This window comes from Elephantulus edwardii, unplaced genomic scaffold (genome assembly GCF_000299155.1).
Source record: "Elephantulus edwardii isolate Elephantulus edwardi_28Jun2011 unplaced genomic scaffold, EleEdw1.0 scaffold00002, whole genome shotgun sequence".
NCBI lineage: Eukaryota > Metazoa > Chordata > Mammalia > Macroscelidea > Macroscelididae > Elephantulus > Elephantulus edwardii.
Genome location: NW_006399752.1, coordinates 18,011,693 through 18,029,269, shown reverse-complemented (window position 1 = coordinate 18,029,269; position 17,577 = coordinate 18,011,693).

The window sequence follows — 17,577 nt, the reverse complement described above, 5'->3', positions numbered from 1 at the left end:
TAGGTAGACTAAAGATTGAAACTGTCAATGATTTCATCTTAGATCCAAAATTAATACACTTGGCACCAATGGACAGGAGATCAGGAGACTTATTGCACTGAGAAAGTCTATAGTCAAGGACTTTTCTAAATTATTGTGGTGCAATGATGTCAGTTTGGGGACTAAGATGTGCCTCCTTCAGGCCATGGTGCTTTCAGTCACTTGTTAATGTATCTGAGAACTTGAAAAGGAATAAGGATGCCAGATGAAGAATTGATGCCTGTGTACTGTGGTGTTGGAGAAGCATACCAACAATCCCATGAACTGCCAAAAGGACAAACAGATAGGTCTTGGAGAAGATGCAGCCAGAGTTCTCCTAGGAAGTAAAGATGGTAAAGCTTCCTCTCACATTCTTTGGGCATGTTGCCAGGAGATGCTATTCCTTGGAGAGAGATATCATGTTTGGAAAGGTGTGGGTTGTGAAAGAGAAGAAGACCCTCAGCCAAGATTGACACAGAGATTGTAGCAATGTGCTTCAGAGTGTCAGTGAAGATGAGGATGGCACAGAATAGGACAGGGATCAGATCTGTTGTTCATAAAATTGCTATGAGTCATATTTGATTCAACAGCACTTAACAATAATTCCATATCAACTATCAGATTTCTTTGTTTATACACAGACTTAGCTTAGAAGGTAGATGTTTTCTCAGCCTATTTTATTTTGACGTTGATCAAAGAACACATATTCTGTTTTCAGGGTTTTATTGACAAATATGTGAAAACTGACTGACAGAACAAAATAAATGAAGAATGAACATGAAATGCAGTAACATTTTAAAACCTCTTACAAAACCTTAAAACGGTTGTTTGATTCCATAGTTAATAATGCAATATATTAATTTTGTGAACAGCCTATCTATATGCTTTCAGAAAATAAATACTTGCCTTACAAACAATTTCAGTGTAAAGTAATGTAAATACTTTTAGCAATTTGACTAGTGGTAATAGAAGAAAAAATGTTATGCAGAAAATATTGACAAATAAAACTGAGTATCAGATCTTTCATTTCAATAGAAGTTTACAAAATCTCAGTATTTGGGGAAACTCAGACCATTTTTTTCTAAGAATTAAAGAAGAAAAAAAAGCTAAGCTGTTTTTAAAGTGTTCATTTGTGTAACTGAATAAAAGTATTTCTTTCCCTATCTGTGTATGAACCTGCATACCATATCATGAAGCAAGATTAAGATCTCTGAAAGATATTTTATTATTTGTGATACATAGTTCAGAATTTATCCACATGATGCAATCTAATATCAAAGGAGCATACCTATGTTTATTTATTGTAGAGTTGGGTTTTCATAAGGGATTGAAGAAACTGGAGAGCCTAAACACAATAATTTTTTTTCAAATAAGGAATCTAACTAAGTTTATCTGTGTTTTATTGAATATGCAAAGGCATTTGACCTTGTATGTCACAACAAACTGTGACTAACTTTGAGATGAATGGGAATCCCAGAACTCTTGATTGTGATTGTGATAAGCCTATACTTGGACCAGGAAGCCATTGTCAGATTAGAGTAAGAAAACACTACATGGTTCAAAATTGGGAAATTTGTATGACAGGGATGCATCTTATTCATACTTTTTCAATTTGTATGTGCAACAGATCTTTTGGAAGATTGGACTTAATAAGAAGGAATGTGGCATCAGAATGGGAAAAAGACTTGCTTTATACAGATGACACACCCTTGTTTACTGAAACTGAGGAGGGCCTGAAGCATTTGCTACAGAAGGTCAAGGACTATAGTCTTCAATATGGTCTGAAGTTCAACATCAAGAAAACAAAGATTCTCACCACCGGACCAATCCGAAGTACCATGATTGATAAAGATTGAAATTGATAACAATGCCAGCTTGCTTGGCTACACAATCAGTACTCTTGGCACCAGCAGTCAGGAAATCAAAAGACATTGCATTGGGTACATCAACTGTCAGGGACCTCTCAAAAGTCCTAAAGAGTAATGATGTCAGTCTAGAGACTACGGTATACCTTATTCATGCCATGGTCTTTGCAATTAATTGCTATGTGTCAGAGAATTGAACACTGACTAAGGATTACAGAAGAATAATCAGTGCCTTTGAGCAGTGGTGCTAAAGAAGAATATTGAACATACCAGGGTTGGCCCCAAACAGGTCTGTCTTGGAGAGGATAAAACCAAGTTTCTCCTTGGAAGCCAGGATTTTTAAGCCCCATCTTACATACTTTAGGCACATAGACAAGAAGGACCTTTCCTTGGAGAAAGACCTCATGCTTGGAAGGGTATAGTGACAGCACAAAAGAGGAATACCCTGGATGAGATGGATTGATGCAGCAAGGTGGGTGAGGGGGTTAGTTGCTTTGAAGCTAGTGAGACTGACTCAGGATAAGGCAGGTTTCAGAGATGCTGTGCATGTGGTCACTATGAGTTGCAGGCAACTGGATGGCACATAACAACAATAACAAAGTTAGGAAATTAATGATCTAGTAATTTTAAATTTCCCACTACAGAACAATATATTAATCATTATGAAGCACATTTCAGATGCTTTCAACCTCTTGTCACTTGTCTGTGAAGGCTCAGGATTGAATGATTCCATAATTGCTGATTTTGTCTGGAGATGTATAGACATTCGTTTCCTATGCAATGTACTGCCTCTGAAGACTTGCTGAGGGATCAGCTCTGGGTCAGTTCCCACTTGATGGTACACAAGAACAATCAGTATGGAACAGAACTAATTTTTTCTGGATCAGTAATTCTTCAGGGCAAAATTTATGTGCCTCCTCTACTATACCACTTGATGGAAAGATGAATTCAATGAGGAGCCAATCGATGGCAAAGCCTGATTAAAAAGCAAAACTGGTAACTAAGGTTAAATTAAAGCAAATATCATGCTGAAGACCTAGGACAACAGAGAAAAAAATTAATCACCAAGAGGAGAGGTGAGAAGCAATCACATTGACAAACTAGGTTGTCCAAGTCTGTGTTCATAAATGTGTGAACTCTAGATTAAAAATTATGTTTAGAAATAGACTATGAACATAGACTAGTGAAGACCTTCTCAAATATAAAGGAATTACATAAAGATTCTTTTTATTTACAGATACAAATGATTATATAAAAACCTCTTGCTCTTCATTCTGAAGGTTTGCACAAAGGACAGCAGTCTTTCCTCATTTAAATACCTGTGCCTCTCAGACTCCTTCCAGGAAGCCAAGATGTAATTCAAATAGAATAACCATAAGGCTAATCCTAATCAGAACACTTCCCTAAAGTTAATGTACTCTGTCTTTGAACTTGAGGTACTTTAATATAAAATAATATATTGCAAATAATTCCAAACTTGTTTTATTTCTTTATTTTTCTGAAAGAGTAGTTAAGATGTAGAGAACTTATCTAAATTATATCTTTCAGGCTCTAGATGAAATTAAATTTAGATCAGTTTGCATGGACATATTAATGTGAAATTATTTTAACAGCTTCATAATAGATTTAATCCTCTATTGCCCTCCAAAGAACTCTACGTAATGCAACATAAATATCTGTTCATTCATACAGCAAAACGAAGAACTAAGTTGATAAAAGTTTTCTAATGAGTAAAAGTGTCCATCCCATTTCATTCTAAGATCTCCCAAAACTCAAAATTTACTGCCATCAAGTTGATTCCTACTTATAGTAATCCTTCCTCCTTCCTCTGGTTTCAAAGGCTATAGATTCTTCAAGGGGAGACTGCTCATCTTTCTCCTACAGACCTTCTGGTAATTTTAAGCCATCAAAGATGCAGAGTCTTTTGTTTAACATCTCAACAGGCTACAGACTAGATCAACAACATACTATGATTGACCAATGCAAGGAGGTTCTGCGGGGACCTACCATCAGTAACATGAATAGCTAATTCCAGAACAAGGACAATAGAACTAGTACAGAATTTTTCAAACATGTCTTCAGGGTAATGATAGTTATCTCTAGGAAGAAGGCAGAAGAAAACAGATTAGGAAAACTAAAGTAGTAAAAGCTGCTGTTATCCATATGCCAAATGAGGTAGCTTCTTAAATCTGTAAGTTAGTAATAGATAGCCATATTGCTTTTCAAAGAAAATGTGTACATTAGAAAGAAAAAAATATGCAATTATTCTATTGTCAAATACTGTTACAAGATGGCGTAGTGGGTAGCACCACTATTATGTACTAACACAGCTGTTTAGGAAATTTGTGTCATGCATTATGGCATCTTCTAAATTTAAGAAATTACTAAAAAAAACTCTCATCTCTAAGACAGAACTGATTCAAAGCTGCCTCTCTAGTGGGTTTTCAGAGGTCGTAAATGACGTGGGAGAAAAGTGCCCATCATTCTCTGGTGTAACTATCAGAGTAGTATCACTTTTGGATTCCTTACCCAAGAGGTCACCAGACTATCCTTAATTTCAGAAATTAGCATATTTAACTCACCCAAGAAAACCATCAACTTGGTAATAGATGAAAACACATTTCTTTGCGTGGAAATACAGTTCTGGATCCTGCTCATCTCTGGACACCTTGCTCTGTCGCACAACATCGTTTTCTAGTTTATGGCTCATCATGCCTTCTTTTATTGCCTGATATTCTAAGTTCATTTTTTCCCCACCAATTTCTGACAAAGATTCCATGATTCCTCCAGGCAGCGAGGATTTTACCTCTTTGATGATAGCTTTCATCTGTTAGTTCATCTTGTGTGGTTTCCTGTGTTACTGGACGGCAGAAGCTAATACCCACAGTAGACAGGACCCGGCAGAGCTTTAAGACTGAGAAGATGAGAAAGCAGGATAGAACATTCACTTATGAAATAACAGGCCCTTGACAAATCCTGCAAATAACTAACTACCAGATGATGAAACAATCAGTTAAGAAAGATTCAAACTACTACTTGGAAAGGGATACTTCCTCAAAGTAGGGTCTACCTTAATTACACAGATTGAGTAAAGCTTTCACCTAGTGAAATATCTTCATTTTCTGATTTGTTGCTCTTCAAAAGGAGGAGCAACAGCTGCAAGCATCCACTGATAACTGGAAAACAGAAGGCACAAAATATGAATCTAGGAAAATTGGAAGTTGTTAAAAATGAAATGTTGTTGTTATGTGCTGTCGAGTCGATGATGTACTGAAAAATAAATATCCAAGGCATTATTGAGCTGAAGACCACATAGTCTACTATGCTGGTGATGACAAACTGAAAAAGAATGGCATCCCACTCATGGTCAGGAAGACCATTTCAGGATGTATCTTGACCTATAATATAATACTGTCAATGATATGATACTATCCATAAGCATATGAGGAATATTTAATAATACTATTATTAACATTTATGCATCAGCCACTAAAGCAAAATAAATGGAAAATTTCTACCAACATCAGCAGGGAGCTCTGGTGGCCAAGTAGGTAAGGAATTGCAGTGCCAACCGAAAGGCAGACGCTACAAATCCAACAGCTGCTCTGCAAGAGCAAGATGGGCAATGTCCTCACATGTGATTTACAGCCTGTGGAAACCCTCTCAAGGGTCTGCTAGCAGTCAATACCGACTGGATGGCATTCAACAACAAACCAGCATGTGCAGTCTGAAATCTATCCAGCATGGCCATAATGCATTAAGAACGACTATTAATTAGATGCAAAAATTGGAAATAAGGATTCAGAGTTGGAAAGTATGACCTTGGTGAGAAATTATTTTAAAGATCTCATGACAAAATTTTTTAATACCAATGATTTAGTCATTGCGAATTTAAAAAAAAAAATGAATGGCAAATATACAAGTGAATCTTCCCTAGTAGAATACATGAGTCAAATGAAAGAGGCACTTGGGACACTCATCATATGTTAAAACAAGATCAAGGGCCAATTATGGAACAGGTCATGCAGTGTTCATATGAGTTCAAAGTGAAGCTAAGAAATACACTGAAGAGTTCATAAGAACCAATTTCAAATACTGAGTATATCACACTTGCGTTTAGAACCCATCTCAGGGACAACTTTGATAATATACCACTAATAACTGAATGCTCAATGACTTGTGAAATTACACCAAGAACATCAAACATGAAGGAAACAATAACTAAAGTGAAAGAAAATATTAAAGTTGATGTGAGGGGGGAAAAAACCCTGTGAAACTTTCTCTAGAGTGTAGACAAATTGAAAGAAGAAATGATTATGTGCACTCAACAGATTTCAAAGAGTACCTAATGAAGCCAAAGTGTTATAACAAAATGTGCTAAGACCTGGAGCAAGAAAATCAAATAGGAAGAACATGCTCAGCATTTCGCAAGTATATGGAACTGAAGAGGAGAATAAAGCCTCCAGTTGCAATACTAACCGATTTTGTAGCCAAAATAGTGAATCATACCAGAAACCATTAAAAAAGAATAGATGTGAAGTGTGATGTCATGAATTTATTGTTCAAACGGCTTTCCTAGATTCTTACTTTGATTTTACCACATTAGTGGGTGGGAACATGAAAATAAGGGTATTGATTTTTTCTATCTCACAATTTTAATTAGAACACATTCTGCAGAAAACGTGGGACTCTCCCTAGAAGCAAGGAAGAAGTGGACAGTGCAGTACATGTCCTTCAGGGACAGAGATTCACGTGCCAGTCAGACTGGGATCTACACGAGAGCAATAGCAGCCTCAGCAGAAACTCACATGAGGCTGCTCACAGCTGATTTGTCCCATAGAGCTTGGTCATTGACGAGACTAAGAAGACTTTTTAACAATGACCTACGCCTTTGATTGAAATTGTCTATGATTACATTTTACCTGGATCTGCAATCAACTCACTGGGTACCAGCAGGAAAATCAGGAGATGTATTGCATTGGGCAAGTTCACTGTCAGGGACCGCTTCAAATTACTGAGAAGCAATGATGCCAGTTTAAATACGGAGATGCTCTGATTCAGGACATAGTCTTTTCAATCACTTGCTATGCTTTTGAGAGCTGGACAATGGATAAAGAAAACAGAAGAATGAACATCTTTGAGTTGTGGTTTTGAAGAATAATACTTAATGTCCCATGGATTGCCAAAAGGGGGGTGGGAGAGGAGAGAGAGGGAGAGAGAGAGAGATTGATTTGCAAAATAAAGTGCAACTAGAGTGCCCCTTTAGAGACAAGGAAGTGGATCTTCCTCTCACATATTTTGAATATGTTGCTACAAGAGGCCTTTGGAAAGGGATAGCATGCTTGAAAAGGTGGAAGGTCATTGAAAGAGAGGAAGATCCTTAGAGCTGGATTGACACAGTGACTTCTGCAATGGGGACAAGGCTGGCACAGGATAGGACAGGATTCAGAGCCTTTGTTTATAGTAATGTTTTGAGCCTTACTTAACTCAACAGTACTTATGAATAATAACAACACCCCATGAGAGCAAAGGTCAAAGGACGTGCAAGTACACTTAAGAGACTTTTGGACTAAAGAACTGTATCCTTTTGTCAGCCTACATTATAACCTACTAACTTTCCTAATAAACCCCATAACAGATTCTGTGAGATCACTGTGAACACTGAAATGAAATTTGGACCCAGGAGCAGAGCAGGATGATTGGTGTTGGAATTAGTAGAAGTAGACATGGGAAAATGGAAGGTATGTCTGACCTCATAGGGAATGGTTTTATGTTGTTGCATTTTATTTATGTTCACAATCAACATCCATAGATGCAGTAGTTAACAAGTAAAAGAATGCATTATATTACAAAAATCTGATGTCAAGGATGTCCTTAAAGCTTTAAAGAGAAGGATGTGGCTTTAAAGACTAAGATTAGTTTGACTCAAGCCGTGACATTCTTAGTTGCTTCATATGCAATCATGTGAAAGATGAAAAATGATAAGGAAGACCAAGAAAAGCTGAGCCTTTGAAAGGTGGTATTTCCAAGTAATACTGACTACACAAGGAACCCGAAACAAGCCCACAACCCAAATAAAACTATCTTGGAAGAGGCTTATCCAGAGTGCTCCTTAGAAATAAGGGTACTTAATTTTGCCAGTTATCTTGAGTTGTCAGTCTCTTGGAAAGGACATCATGCCTGAAAATGTAGTGAGTCAGGGAAAGAGAGGAAGACTGTCAACAAGATAGACAGAAACAATGACTACAATGAGCTTAAGCACAGAAATTGTGAGGATGGCACAGAATCAGTCAAGGTTTTGTTCTGTTTTATATGAGGGATTATTATGAGTCAAAGCCAATTTGAAAGCACCTCACAAAAACAAGCTCTCTTAGCCTAGAAATTTATACTCCCGTGGTTGATTTTTTTAACTATATTGATTGTTTCACCATCTCATACGTAGCTATAGCAATAATGCCTAAAATTTATATTTACACGTCTCCGTTGAGAGAGTGAGTTATACCTAATTTAAGAAGCTCTGATGGAGTAGTGCACAGTGATGCACTCATCACAAAGTCAGCAGCTGGAATCCCCCAGCCACTTTGCTGGAGAAACAGTCTCCTCCCATGAAGATTTCGTTTCAGAAACTTGTCTGAGGGTCTCAATGTGTCAGAATGTTCTAGTGTTTTGTTATTGTTTTTCTATCAAGTTTAATTTTTGATGCAAGCATGCATTCAGTAATTGTTGATGCAGACATGCATTTAGCCATTACTCACTGAGTTGCTATTATGCCCAGCCACTCTGCAGCTTCCGCTGTCATTTCCATTTGCCCCCTGCTCTGCATTCTACTACATCTCTTAGAGTGAATGTCTCACTACCCTCAAGCTCCTCACTCTTCAAGTATTCACAAGGACATTATGTACCTTCTTAAAATACATTAGGCATTTGCTGTTGTTGATTGCCGCTGAGTAGAGCATGATTCATAGTGATTCTATGAACAAAAGATGTGAACCCTGTTCTATAACTATCGTCATTTCTCTAGGTTTATAGAGTTTCCAGAGGCATGTTGCTTAGGATTTGGATGCCATTTTATATGGTTTCACTTTAAAAAAAATAAAAAAAGTTTAAGTTTTCAAAAGCTGTTATGAGTATCTTTTTATTGTCTAAAAAAAGAAAAATCAATCTTCTTTAGCATAGAATATAAGATTGTTTATCTTTTGGTCCTGAAATCCATTTCTTTCTGATCTAATACATCTCATTGAACTCTATGCACACTTTTATATCTTTTGGAGTGGCATCCATTTTCAAAATAAATGCCTCTGGAAGCTATGAACTTTTATAAATGTCAATAGTTGTAGAAGGGCCTTTTGTTCATAGGGTTGCTATGAGTCATGTTCAACTCAAAGGCAATCAACAACAACAATCTTGTTTACCTACTTACCTAATTCGTCCATTTAGTATATTTGTTTAGATACACCCATATACTTGGACTTCTCCTTTTTCTCTTTCAGGCTATCAAAACCTTATAATTCTCCTGTTTCTTATTTCTTGAAACCTTAGTATTCTTCCAAAATCGGACCTATCCACAATTTATGTGTGATTACATTGTTTGTTACTTTCTTTTCTCATATACGCTTTCAAAGATTTGAATTATATCCTTTGAAAAATGAAATATGACTGTATTTGCTACCATTCATCATTTTTCAATTAAGGATTGTGTTCAATAAAAATAAGTGTTACACATGATTGCTATGAATAACAAGATTGTTGCAACAAATATAAAATAGATTAAATAAGATAAAACCTAACATTAAAACAATGTACTATAAGTTGTAGGCGACATCATTATGTGTGTGTGTGTGTGTGTGTGTGTGTGTGTGTGTGTGTGTTTTCAATCTGAATGCTGTGTAAATTATTTGACAATTTGGACTCTATGAAGTAAAAGTGGCAGAAGAATCAATTTCCATTGTGTGGATGGCATAACCTCACTTATAGTGAGGAGGACTTAAAGCATTTGTTGCAGAAAATTAAAGACTATAACCTTAAGTATCTATTGTATCTCAATATCAAGAAAACAAAAATTCTAACTGCTAAACCAACAAGAAACATCATGATGTTATTGTTGTTGCTGTTATGTGACATCAACTAGCCTGTGACTCATAGCAACCCTATGTACCATAGCTCTGAACTCTACCCTATTCTGAGCCAGTCTCACTATCTTCAACACACTTAACCCCATTACCCCAGTTATTGTGTCAGTCCATCTCATCCATGGTCTTTCTCTCCTGCACTATTACTTTACTCTTCTGAGTATTGTGTCCTTTTCCAAGAACAGGTCCCTGGCTCAAAGTATGTCAGATGGAGCTTCAAAATCCTTACCTCCAATGAGACATTTGGGTTCACCTTCTCCACAAAAGACCTGTTTGATCCCCTTGGTGGTACATGGTATATCCAATATTCTTCTCCAGCACCGTAACTGAAAGGCATCAATTCTTCTCATGTTATCTTTAATCACTGTCAAAATTCCTGATGCATATCAAGTAATTACAATGGCCATGGCCTGAATCAGGCACATCATAGTCTCTAGACTGACATCATTGCTCTTTAGCACTTTGGAGAGGTCCCTCACAGCAGATTTTGCTAATGCAATTTGTCTCTTGATTTTCTGACAGCTGGTGCCAAGAGTGTGGATTGTGGAGCCGAGCAAGTTGAAATTGTTAACAATCTTAATCTCTCTATTGATTGGAAAAACCTAGGTAGTGATTAGTGTGTGCTGATGGCACATAACAACAACAACAGTGATTAGTGGTCAAGCACTTAACAGTTTGTGCTGGCCTGGGACACTTTATAGCAGTATGTTATATTGTTGCTGTTATTTTAAGATGTCATCAAATGAACTATGACTCAAAGCAACCCTATGAACAATAAAACTAAAATGTTTCCTTCCCTGTGCTAGCCTCATGATCTGATACAATCAATATGCATGCAACATATCTCTATTGATGGGTTTAAGAGTACATGTACCTCAAATATCTAAAACATTTAATGTGTGCAGTATATATGTATTATAAAATTGTGTGTATTATGGATATAAACCTTTCTTTGAAATACATGTAAATGTGTATGTTTAACTTACTAAAACTTAGTAAAGCAGTTCAGCCTGTAGCCTTCCGCATAGACTTAGTGTATGGAGTATGTCTCAACATCAAAAAAACAAAAATCCACATTATTGGCCCAATAAGAAACATCATGATAAAGAGAGATTAAAGTTATCAAGAATTCCATTTTCTTTGGATCTGCAATCAACATCTGGAGAAGCAACCATAAAAAATCAAATGAAGTGTTGCTTGGGGTAAATCTACATCCAAGGGTGTCTTTTAAGTGCTAATAAGTAAGGATGTAAGTTTAAAAATGAAAATGTTCCTCAGAAAAGCCATGGTATTTCCAGTTGCTTTATAATCATGTTTAGAGGCTAAGCTAAATAAATCAGAGGTTGAGTGAGGAGAAAACGTAATCAGAGAAAACTCTGTTAAAAGAGAAAACTCTATTAAGTGCACATTGTGAAAAAACAAAGAAAATCTTAAGTAAATGATCAACATAACAAAGGTGTAGTTTAGGGAGTAGATTTCAACATGTTCCTGTAAGGTCAGAACATTATGCCTCATAAGTATGTGTGTATGTAATGTTTCAGAGCAAACATTTTCTTGCTAACTCAAAATTTCTAATAACAATGTAGTAAAAAAAAAGGGAAAGGACATTGTAACAAATAGCTTTTTTCTCATGTGTTGAAAAACTTCTCAATAAAAGCTATGAGTATGAGGATGTGCAAGTATTCTGGGCCACGAGTTTCTCTCCCCTTACCCGTCGCCTAATTAAAGCCTTGTGTAATTCATTCCAGTGCCTGGAACTTTTCTCCTGGTCAGAGAAGTACATCCTCTGGGCCAGGTGAAACAGCAATCAGAACCACACAGGACAAAAAATGAAGCAGTCCAGACTTCTTCATCCTCATAAGAGACAGTTACAGCAAACACCACCACACGTAGCTAATTATTCATAAGGAGATTTTTTTAAGATGGGGCGAGAGATGACTAAAAACCAGAAAATATATATTAAGACTCTTCAAGAGCTCTTCAAATCTGCCCCTTGCATGGGAGAACCTAAAGCACTTCAAAAGCTGCTGGTTTGTGTTCATGACCGTTGCTCCAAGTTTCCAGATACAGGACACGTAGATGTAGAACTTTGGGAACATGCTGGTAGGAAATGAAAAAGGAATTTTGAAGAAGAAAGAAGTGTTCCTATTAGTGTCATACCACTCGAAGTCTTGTCAAAACTGCTTTATGTCCACTACATGTTAACAAAAACACCTTCTTTAGCAGAGGAAAAAAAGGCCAAGGATAACTTTCCTCCACCACCACCTGAGTTTACCAGTTACCCTGTAATAACTGACTCTCCTCTCCCCCCTCTGCCAGCTTACCTACAAGAAGGCTTAATTAGGGGAAGCCTTTGTCTTTCCTATAATAGAACAAAGGCGGCAGCCCTCTGCGCAATCCCAAATAAAACCTTACCTTTTCAAGTATTTCAAGAACTTAAAAGAAGTGTGAGTGAGAATGAATTGCAAAAGTATTTTACTCTAAGAATTCCTACTTATCAAACAGCACATTTACTTAATCTCCTAAAAGAAAATCCCCAATTTAACTCTCAATTTCTAACAACTGAAACTCTTTAAAAGATAAACATAAAAATACCGCCCTTCAAGAAAAGCTTCAACTTTCTCAATTTGTAAAAATGTTTCCTATTGGTTATTTTATCATGAACACACCTCATAGCTCAACATGACTAAACAAAAAAATGATTAAAAATTTCAAATTTCGTTTTCCAACAGAAGATGTCATAACAAATTGCTTTAGCAGATTTTTTTTTATAATAAGCTTCTCTCTTGCCTTCTGATGAACTTCTTCAGTTCTTAAATCAAGAGTCTCTCTTTTGACCTTCCAAAGTTAAAAATCATCCACTTACAGATGTCCTTATTATATTTATAAATGGCTCTGGATAATCAAATAAAGCAGGGATTATTAAAAAGCAAACAAAACAGACATATGGTATTCCAGATCTAATTCCACACAGCAAGCTGAATTAAGCACTCTTGTTTTAGCTTGGCAAACTTTTCCTAATCAATCTATTAGTTTTATAGTAGATTCAAATATGTGGTCTACTCCTTACAAAATGTTAAAACTATATGCAATAAGAATACTTCTAATCAATTGCTATTGCATCAATTAATTTCGGTTCATCAATTCTTAGATGAATGGTGTCGTCCTATTTTGATTATTCATATTAGTTCTCACTCTCAATTAACAGGCCCACTTCCTAAAGGAAATAAGTGAGATGACCAAATGGTAGCTTTTCCTGTTGATACTCTATATGCTCTAGCCTGTCATCAATACGTTCATCAAAATACTCATTTCCTACGTTAAAACTTTCTATTACTTTGGTGTAAACTTGACAAATTATTTGTGCTTGTTCCACATGTCAATCCATTCAAGACATACATTTATCCTTCTGGAGTAAGTCCTCTAGAGTTGGGACCTAATCAAATTTGAGAAATGGATGTTTCTCACATTCCTTAATTTGGCAAACTCAAATATGTTCGTGTCTCTATAGATACATTTTCTGGTTTTTATACCTGCCACTGCTTTGGGAGGAGAAACTTCTAAACATGTTGTTTCTCATTTATTAGAAGCATTTCCACATGTGAGATATCCACAACAAATGAAAAAAAAAATGGACTTTGCTATACAGCCACTAAATTTAAACAATTTTATAGTACATGAAATATATCCTGTTGCTAGGTTTCCTTTTAATCCCACAAGACAAACAAATCTAAAAAGCCAACATCAATCTCTAAAAATGATATTGAAAAACAAAAAAGGGGAGAGAATGAGATATTCTTTCCTAAAGACAGGTTAAACAAAGTTCTTTATACCTTAAATTTTTTAAATCTTCATAAACAAGAATAAACATTCCCAAATACATTATAGCAACTCACTTATGTGTACTGAAGGCAAAAGAGTCTGGATAAAACGATTACCTCATTGTTCTTAAGAAGAACCTTTTCGAGTATTAAGCTAGGATATAAGACTTGTGTTCTTACCCTCTCAGGACCAGGGTGGCTGCCAATCAAAAGGACTAAGATTTACTGTGAACTGGTAGGATCACATGAAAGACAAATGTCTTCTTCCGGACAAGACCCCAGAGCCTCCAACGCAGTTTCTCTGAATAACTCCTTACACTATCCTAAGAACCAGGCCTACTGGTTTGGCAGAATCTCCCAACTGTGATCAGTTTAAAAAGCTTGATATCTTAATTAATAATTCATGGAAATAATTGGCTCCCCTCATAATCCTATCTATCAATTATAACTGCTTGCACTGATCTGGTGTTTCTTACAATTATTTCCTTATTTCCTCCAGTACGTGTCGATAACTATTAAACTCATTTTATTTCTTTATCTTTATTTAGGCCTTTCACCTAGTAAGAACCAAAGCTTCCTTTGTCTACTAATAACACTGTGTGAATGGGAGTAGTCCCTCCTAGAAAACCTCTAGAAAATCACACAGAATGGATCCAAGTTAAAAATAAAACTATTTTTCATCTCAATGTGGTCCCTATCTAAGAAAAAAAAAGGGGGGGGGGAGAAATGTGGGGGTTAAGCTAATGAAATCAGAGGTTGCTTGGATCAAGAGAATGTAATCAGAGAAAATTCTTTTAAAGAAAAAAACAACTCTATTAAGTGCATGTTGTGAAAAAACAAGGAAAATAATCTTGAATTGTTCAACAGAAAAAAGATACAAGTTAGTGAGTAAATGTCAACATATTCCCGTAAGGTCAGAACATGGTACCTTTTAAGTATGTGTACATGTAATAGGTTTCAGAGAAACCATCTTCTTGATAACTGAAAATTACTAATAAGAATTAAAAGGTCATTTAAAAAGGGAAAGGCTGTTGTCAAAACAGGATGTCTTGTGTAAATCTCATGAGTGTTTTTAATGTTTTCTTTTACTTACGTATTATTGAAAAGCTCGATAAATGCTGTGAGGATGTACCCATTAAGAGGACACTCAGCCACATGTTCCTTCCCCCTTACCTCTTGATTAAATAAAGTCGTGTAATATTGACATGAAAGATGAACAATGAAGAAGGAAAATCAAAGAATTGATGTCTTTGAATTCTGATGTTGGTAAAGAATGTTAAGTATATTATGGTCTTCCAAAGGTACAAACAATTCTGGTTTGGAAAAAGTTCAGCCAGACTGATCCTTTGAAGTTAGGATGTTGATATGTACTCTCACTTATTTTGGTCAAAATATTCTCAAAAGGAGCCAGCCATTGGAAAAGAAAATATGCTAACAAAGTCAAAGGCTAATGGAAGACATGAAGACTCAAGAAGAATTGTTTGTAATGTGAGGGCTTTTTAAGAATAAGTTTCCAATACATTGTTTAGATTGGACCACATAGCCAGGTGGGAATATGTAAGTAAAATGAATCTTTGTGCCTACACCTGGCACCCTTGGCTTCACTGGAGGCATAGCCTCAAGCTGCTTCAGCAGCGGACATGAGGCTACCCATTGATTGGTGTCTTCAACATCATCAACAGCTGTGAGGTCAACATAAGAGAGCTAACCAGACTATTGTGGCTGTGGTGAGGCATAGTTTCATCGAGTCAGAGCCAAAACCAGAGCCCTTGATTTAGAAACTAAACACCAGGGAAAAAAGTAGCAAAGAAAGCAGTGAATGTCCTTTTGGGCCAGAGATTTCGTCACCAGAAGTATCTTCTTGTTGACTGAGATGTTGCCTGGATTAACTGAGAGACCATTTATTGCTGCTGAGTAAGAAGTTGTCTGAACTGTTTAAGGATTGTGTATTCCTATGACTCTGGCTTGGAAATATTTACTGAACCTAGACTTTCACTGTGTGATATTCTTTGCTTTTCTCACACATCATAACCTGTTTCTGTTATAAACCCTACAACTTTGAGGAAAAAGATTCTGTAATGTCTATGGGGCCGTTTGAATAAAATTCTGACCCAATAATTAGAGTAGGTGCAGCAGAGTGGAGGGCCATTTCTGACCAATGGATCAATTTTATATGCTGAATGTTGTTAACAGTGAGAGTTCCCTTTTGTGGAGTTAATGGAGGTCAGTGTCAATCTCAGTGGTCTCCACATTATCCTTGCTATTTTTACAAAATGGATTAGCACAGGACATTAAGGACTTGAGCACAGAAGAGATTGTGAGGAAGGCTCAGGATAGGGCGAGGTTTCAATCTGTTCTACATTGAGTTGCTATGAGTTGGAGCTGAAATAATGCAATCTAACAACAATTACTATGCGTATATACATACGCAAACACACATGCACATACACTCAATTCCCTCACATTATACATGTCAACTTTTTTTAAAAGAATTTATGTTGGTTTGCATACAGAATTTGTATACATGTGTTTCACATATTTTCCTCGCTTTGTGTTTTATATGTTCATTCTCATAATTTGTATCTTAGAAAATTAATCACCATTGTTCTATGTCCATCATTACTCTGTCTTTTCAGGTCTCCACTTGATCTTTCCTAAATCCTTTACCCCCTACCTCTGCCTACCCAACTCTGCAACGCCATGATTTCCACCCCTTCTGTACCCTCAGCCTGCTTCCTCTTCTTCCCCTTGGACTTTCATACACATCTTACTAGTTACCATTTAATTTTTATAATAATGGTCTTATGCAGTCTCTGTCCTTAAGAGATTGTGTTAGTTCACTCAGCATAAAGCTCTCCAATCTCTCCTGTGTTATGTGGTATTTTTCAAATCATTGCTTCTGAATGTTGCATTGTATTCCATTAGGAATGTACCACAATTTCTCAATTCATGTGTTTGTTGATAGAAATTTGGGCTGTTTTCATGTTCTTGTGATTGTGAATAATGCTATGAACATCATTGTACAAATTTCTGTATGTGTCTCAGTTCTAATTTCCTTGGGGTATATTCTTACTAGTGGAATATCTGAGTCATATAGAATTTCTATGTTCAGCTTTTTTAAAAAAAATATTGGTTTGCTTATCAAGTTCATATACATTATGTTTCACACTATTCCTCATTCATGTTATTTCATATAATCATTCTTATGCATTATGTTTTATAAAATTAATCACCATCAGACCTTGCCCATCATTACTCTGCTTTTTTCCTCCCAATCCTTTTCATTTCCTTCCCCTCCTCTTCCTCTACCCACCAAACTGTGAAAACTATGGTTTCATCCTTATCCATTCTCACCCCTCTGTTCTCACCACTTCCTTCCTTGGGTTCCCATACATATTTTACTAGTTATCCTTCTGTTTACAATAATGGTCCTATGCAATATAGTCCTTATGAGACTGAGTTCACTTAGCATATGCTCTCTATTCTCTCCCAAGTTATGTAATATTTTTATAAATCGTTGCTCCTGAGTGCTGTATAGTAATAATTTTGTGAATATACCACAGTTAACAGATGCTGCCCTGGACGTGCTCACCAAGTTGTGCCAAGAAATCTGGAGAACGACTACTTGGCCAACTGACTGGAAGAGATTGATATTTGTTCCTATCCCAAAGAAAGGTGACCCAACAGAATGTGGAAACTACAGAACAATCTCACTGATTTCACATGCAAGCAAGATTTTACTGA